The sequence below is a fragment of the Vicia villosa genome, linkage group LG7 (assembly GCF_029867415.1).
Source record: "Vicia villosa cultivar HV-30 ecotype Madison, WI linkage group LG7, Vvil1.0, whole genome shotgun sequence".
NCBI lineage: Eukaryota > Viridiplantae > Streptophyta > Magnoliopsida > Fabales > Fabaceae > Vicia > Vicia villosa.
The window spans coordinates 81,658,252-81,665,993 of record NC_081186.1 but is presented as its reverse complement, the minus strand read 5'-3'; positions in this window follow the sequence as shown (position 1 = coordinate 81,665,993).

Below are 7,742 nucleotides of genomic sequence, written 5' to 3'. Positions count from 1 at the left end.
TTCAAGTAATCCTGCTTCGTCCCGTAGCTTTCATAACCATTATATCGCGAATAGCATCCCAATCTCGCTTCGGCGATCGAAAGTTGAGTTGATTGCCTAGCCACATCCAAAGCTTAACTGCAAACTTGCAATCGAAAAAAAGATGCTGTAAATTTTCTTCCACCGCTTTGCACAAGTCACAATGAGACGGAAGAACGAAATTCCGCTTTTTCCATTGGTCATCCGTTGGAATCTTATTATGAAGGAGCTTCCACATCAACGTCGACTATGACGGGGGAATGGATTTATACCATATCCACTGCCACCAATCCTTACGATTCCCTTTTAATCTCTTAAACTCAAAAGGAGTTTTAAGGGAGAGGTCACCATTAGACGAAGACGACCAAACTTTTGCATCGAAAATAAGAACAGCGGGGTACTGCATTCCCGAATTCGCTGCTGAAGATGAGGAGGAAAGGGGGTTGCGGATTTAGAAAAATCCCAACAGCCATTAACATTAATAGAACTCACCGGTTGATCCACAATTGCAATCGGGTCATCCATCTCGAAATGCATAGGCTCACCACACCACTTGTCAAACCAAAGCCTAATCTTATTACCATCACCTAAACACCAAGAGACATTGTCCAGAACAATGTGCAGCTCCGATTTGAGACTGGATCAAATCGAGGAGAATATGTGATGACTAATTGTTTTGCGGAGTTGTCCATGAAGTATAAATTGATGAATTAAAATAGTTATTTTAAAAAGAAAATAATAAACTTTATTCATTTACATTTCACTACTATAAATTTGACTTATAATAGCGCTTTTTTAGCTTTTAATAGCGTTTTTAAGTGCTATTAAAGCTGTCGCTATTAAAGGATAGACACATTTAATAGCGCTTAAAAGCGCTATTGAACATAGTATATTTAATAGCATTTTCCGAAAATCCGCTATGGAAGCCTAGTTGGAGCGTTACTTTTCTGAATAGGAGTTAATAGCGTTTATACTGGAGGCGCTATTGCTAGCTTTGGTTTTAATAGCGTGTTTTCAAAAAGCGCTATTAAAGGCCCTTATTTTACTTTTTTTTTTAATTAACAAAATCATAAATTTATATTAAAGGCCCATATTCGCTTGACGTTTGATAAACTTTACCTCAAAGTTAGGAAAATTACAAAGAGAAGATTGAATAATTCGCAAAGTAGTAAAAAATTCTGAATCACCAGTGATTTTATTGCTAAGAGCTTGAACCACTCGAAAGGAATCACTTTCGAAGATGATGCGGTTTAGACCCATATAGATAGCTATATGAATGGCTTCCTTGAGGGCTAATGCTTCCCCTTCAATAACTGAAACTTCACCTACATCCCAAGTTGTACCTGCCGTATGGAAGTTACCCGAACTATCGCGGATGCACCAACCTCTATTATAAGTGCCACAATTCTTGTTAAAACCCGCATCCACATTACATTTGAGCCAACCATGATGTGGCGGTTCCCATAAATGACTATGGTGAGGAATATGGTCGTCCTCAGATTTATTCTGAATCGCAAACCACTCTTGCCAACTATGATACGCCAACCACCCAACCTTTGTTGCTTCCTCCCTCTCGTTATGCCATATGAGATCATTCCGATTCTTCCACAAACCTTCAAACATTACGGCAACTCTACCCACTGTATTTCTATTTTCCTTTGTGCATATATCAAAAATTAGTAACTTAACATCATCAAAAGAAAGAATACGGTGATCAATAATTTTGCTCAAACCTGCTACCTGCCAACCTTTATTTGTTTCCGCACAAACAAAAAAAACATGCCACGCATCCTCCAAATTATTATTACAAAAAGGACATTCAACCGGGCAAGGAACATGATGTTGACGAAGTCTCACTCGGGAGGGTAGACAATCATTACAAATTCTCCAAAGAAAGTGCTTAGCTCTAGCCGGCGCTTTAATATTCCAAAGACTATTCCAATTATGTAAATTGGATATCTCACGGCCTCTTTTGGTTGCATTCCTCCAGATCCTATACCCTGACCTCACACTATAACAACCACTTTGCTCTTCCTTCCAAATTACTTTATCTTCACTAACCTCCTCTAATAACGGAACTTGAATAATTTCCTCCACCGCTACATGATCAAACAATTCATGTAAGACTCTTACATCCCATTGTTTAACATTAGTCAACATAAGATTATTAACAGTAATATTGTACGCACCTTGTTTTTGAGGGCCTCCCACACACCCCTCTCTATACCCTCCAATCCAAGGTTCATTCATCACCGAGATGTTCCTACCATCACCTATGCTCCACCTGCAGCCAAGCATTAGAACTTCTCTAGCTTTCCAAATACTTCGCCACACAAAGCTAGGATTATATCCAAGTTTAGCATCAAGGAAAGAAATTCTAGGAAAATACCTCGACGAGAAAATCCAGGAAACAAGGGCATGGGGCTTAGACAACATGTACCAACCTTGTTTCGCAACCATCGCCATATTGAAAGCTTTAAAATCACGAAAGCCCAAACCGCCTTCCTTCTTTGAATAGGTAAGTTTCTCCCATTCCATCCATCGAATTCCTTTATTATTAGTCCCTCCACCCCACCAAAAAGAGTTAAGCATTTTTTCAATCTCATTGACTACTGCATCTGGAATAATATAAATGCTCATTATATAAGCCGGAATAGCCTGCAACACTGATTTAATCATAACCTATTTTCCCGCTTTTGATAGTGGACGACCTCTCCAAGAATTAATCTGTTTCCAAATGCGATCTTTAATAAAAGAGAACGTAGCTTTCTTACTGCGACCAATCCTGGACGGCAGCCCCAAATAGTTACCCGTCCCTAGGACATGACGAACTTCCATTATATCAGCTAGATCCTCTTTGGCCGGAGTGCTCAAGTTATTACTGAAAAAAACTTCAGACTTTGTCATATTAAGCTCTTGGCCTGACGCTTCCGCATAAATTCTTAGTAAATTCATAAGATTGTGAACCTCCGATAGATTAGCCCTACAAAAAAGAAAACAATCGTCAGCAAAAAGCAGATGGGACACACTGGGTGCCCCTCTGCATATCTGAACACCGTGGATGTCGCCTCTTTTCACCGAGTCCTTAATGAGGACTAATAGACCTTCCGAAACAAGAATAAAAAGGTAGGGAGACAGTGGGTCTCCTTGACGCAATCCTCTTCCTGGTTCAATAGGTTTGATACTTTCTGAATTTACCAGAACATTATAGTGCACCGAAGTGACGCACATCATCAACCAACGGATATTTTATAACTCAATAATAGAACAAAAACACCACAACAACTCTACTTAAAATGTGAATATCAATTATCAATAAAAACAACACATTCATTTCATTCAAAACAAGATCAATTAATTTGTATTGATTGAAAATGAATGAGAGGTCTCATAAACAATATAAACTTCATGACATTAATACAATTTTATTATGAATAAAATTACAAATAATTTGTACTTTATTTGTTATATAAACTTCGAGATTACTTTCATCTTCTTCCTTGACATTGCTGCTCTTCAAAATGATAACCAATACAATTAGTAGCACATGAGAGAATAGATAAGTAAAGATTATTAATGTACTAGCAATTAAAGTAAGAAATAGGGAAAATACTCTTTTTCGTCCCTTAACTTTGTCTCGGGGTCCATTATGGTCCCTTAACTTTTAAAAAGTTCAAATCAATCCTTTAAGTCTTAAAAACGGAGCACGTTTGTCCTTCCGTCTGTCTCCGTTAGTGAGGGTTCAAAATAAGTGTGTATGTGGTATGGTTGATGTGTTACGTGGCATTTACTCTCTCTCACACAAAATTTTTTGCAGAAGAAAAACAAGCTCCATAACTCAGCAACTCAACCACCATGTAAGATCCCATAAGTAAACCCATAAACACCCACCACCCTCACTCTCCTTTCAAATCAGCAGTAGAGTTTCACTATCTCCATAAAAACACACACTGAAACTTCAAACAACACAGTGACCATACCTATCTCCATAAAAACACACATTGAAACTTCAAATAACACAGTGACCATATCTTCACCATATCCAATTTGTATTTTATGTTTGTGGTTCAACTTGTCTAACACGTGGCAAGGTGAATAAAGAGATAACAATGACATTGATTTTTCCCATGGAAATGAAAATAGAGGAGAGTAAAGACATAAGTAACTCATATTTCTTTCTTTCTCACTGACACAAACACATCATTGTTCTTCAAAACTTCCCTTTTGTTACGTTTTCACCGCATATTCTGTTAATGTTTCAAATGTACCATTTTTAATTCGCAAGTTGAAAGCAAAAATTAGGCATAAATTGAAATTGGAAAATAAAAAATTGTGAACAAATTAGAAACCCATCACTTTCGTTTCTGTTGGCATCGATGCCGTCGCAAAAAACCGTCAGAATGAGTAACAAATCCACCGAAACAATGGTGGCTACCACCACCACTACTACTATACTCAACAACAAGTAGTTGAAACTCCAAAGAATCCATTCATCCCTTTCTTCCCCAATTTCAATTTCAACTTCAAACTCCCTCCTTCTTGCTGCCGTCGTCGGCGCCTCTTCAAGCTAAACCAGGTCTAGCATTTGAGAAGAAAAAGAACAAATTGGAAAACAAAGAGTTGTGAGCAAATTGGAAATAAAAAGTTGTGAACATATTGAAAACCCTTTGTGTGTTTGGGATTTTCTGGAATTTAGAAATTTTGGGTTTTTTGGATTTAAAAAAAATGAGAAAAAGAAGGAGAAAAGCCATGTCATCTGCCACGTTTGCGGAGCTAAACGTCTGTTTACAGTAAATAGACGAAAATGACTTACATGCTCCGTTTTTAAGACTTAAGTGATTGATTTGAACTTTTTAAAAGTTAAGGAACTATAATGGACCCCGAGTCAAAGTTAAGGGACGAAAAAGGATATTTTCCCTAAAAAATAAGTCAGCTTTCGGTTTCATGTTTCCTTTATGCGGGTAAGCAATTATTATTAATGATATGAATGTGTATAACAAAATAACTTCTAACCTCAATATTGCTTGTACTCTGAAGAAGTAAGTGGATATCCATAAACTGAAACACCATAATTCAAATTCTAATCTAACAATTTGTTTAGGGATTATTGCAGATTTTTTAGCTAATGAAGATGGTACAACCTAGCCAACATAAACAAGGAGTTGTTAATAAGTTTGAAACAAAACTCATATTTTGGTAACACAATGCCGTACTTAGCATCCTTTTATAGGAAGAAATAAATTTCTTGATAAATATGGAACTAAGACATAACCATAATATGAAGTTCTCTAGAAAAACTGGAGATTTATTATTTCTTTCATTTCAATGAGAACTTCAAAACATTGCATGTGTCTGTATAGGTGGAGAGGTTCAGTAATTAAAAGCATTAATTCTTAATAACACTTATACAATGAAGAATGGTGTCAAAATCACAACATGTAGATATTTCACTAAATTGATAACTTAAAAGGTTAAGGATCAGCATAATATGATGTTCTCTTACTAAAAAAAACATAAACTATTGCTTAAAAAAATACCTCAACATCTTGAAGAGCTTCTCTATAAATTATGTCGAAGGAATTTGATTTACTGTAGATCTTCAATGTGACTTTCACCGAGAAAATTGGTCATGAACAAGATAAAAGAATTTCTTCAGAGCATTGTTGTTATTATAAAATTAATTCAAAAATTGGTAAATTTGGAAGAGCGATAATAAGTATTTTAGATGGAATAAAAGGATTGAATTCAGAAATTTAAGAAAAATAAAACTAAAACAAGAGCAACAATCAAGAGGTGATAGTTCGTGTATTCGGTTTCCGGTTTTATTCCGGTTTTTAATCTCATTACTTATTAAAAAAAAAAAAAAAGAGTTTTAGCTGGATATGTATTGAGTCCTGCAGGAACACTACTTTTCTTTAAAGTTCCAAAAATAGTAAATTTCATAGGCGAGTAAATAATATAGAAACAGAGAGCAGCTTTTGTGGTGGTATTCACTATTCACATATGAAAACTGATCAAGAAACAATTTTGTTGCATGGTCAATATGGACCTTCTCCAATTCTAACTCTCTACTGAACAAGATAACCTGAAAAAATAGCCACAGTTTCAGCAGATACCCTCACTAACTCTGGAAGGCTTTTATATTTAAGTATTTTTTAGATAACTAATCCAATGCATCTAATACAATTACAAAAGAAAATGACTTTGCACAATAAGATAATTGAAATCTTATATTAACCAAATGCACAATGCCCTCGTGTACAAGACTTTTTTACTTTGCACCTACATCATCTAAATCATTCTTTGTTGATATATGCTAACAACCATGCATAACTATCCATACATATTAACTCTCTTGAACCTAACAATCTCATATTAAACTCATAAGCAAACACAGTCTCGTTAAAATTTTAACACCAACTAAACAAATTATAGATGAAATGTTCACATGTGAAAAGAAAATTTTCAGCTCAGGTGGTGGCTTTGCAACCCAAACTTATAAATATACACAAAAATGTAAATTGATTAGGCATAACATACAATCAAAATGACATAAAAGAGCAACAATTCAAGTTAAGCTATCTACTGATATGGATTTTATTATCTTTGACAAACACCTGTTTGTATAGAACTTCTATTGCGTTCATATCCAGTTTTATTCTCCAAATCATTTGAGCCTAATTTACAAATGCAGTTAACATAAATTAGAAAAGTTATAACATTGGGTATGAAGATAAAAAAATAATAAAAACGTCAAAGTTGAGGAATTTTCAATTAAACACAACGAAATTGTTCAAGTTGAAAGAAAAAAGGTGAAACAAGTGAGATCAATTGAAAACCTGTGGGAAATTAAGACTCTGAGGCCAGAAGTTGTTTTGTTGACTTAAGATTACCTTGTTGCATTCACCTTGATGAACTGAACAGGTTGCTCTGCTTCACTTCAGGATTAACAAAAAGATGAGTGAAAGTGGTTTTAGGGTTAAAATTGATTTCTAAAAACAAATTAATTGATTTTCGAGTTATGGGTTCGATCAACTTTAGGGTTTTATGGGATATTTGGGCCTTTTGAGTTCTAATTCCAATTGATTTTGGTTTTAGGGTTTTTGCTTTGGTGAAAGAAGTTGGGTTTTCTGGAGAGAAGAAGATTTTTTTGAGCTCGATGGAGAGAACAATGATGGTGGTTCAAATTAACTCGTTGGGAAAGAACACGATTTATGAATTTTGGAAACAAAAAGGTGAGTTCGTACATATGGCTGAGAACGTAGGTTTTTTTCTTTGAGCAGAGTGTTTTTTTTTAATTTAAAGAAAACAAAAAAAAAATTTGAGCGTGTTTTTTTTAGTAAAACTAATTCGCTAATAATAGCGTTAATTAAAAACGCTAACAAAGGGGTATCCAACAATAGCAGTTATTCCAAAAGCGTTATTAAAACCCTTTTTAATTATTTGTTTGTTTTGTCAACAATATATGAGGATACCTTTTAATAGCGCCCGACAGAAAACCGTTATTGTAGATCACCCAGTGAATATTTTAATAGCATTTTACAAATAAGCGCTATTAAATTGGTGCTATTATAAGTCAAATTTGTAGTAGTGTTTGTAGTGATAAGACTATTTCATTTCTATTTGGGTATGTTCAGTTACTTTACAATACAATTTTTTCTCGCATATATGGTACACCTCCTTAAGTCTGAAGATATTATTTACCATTTCTCAAGATTGTCTCC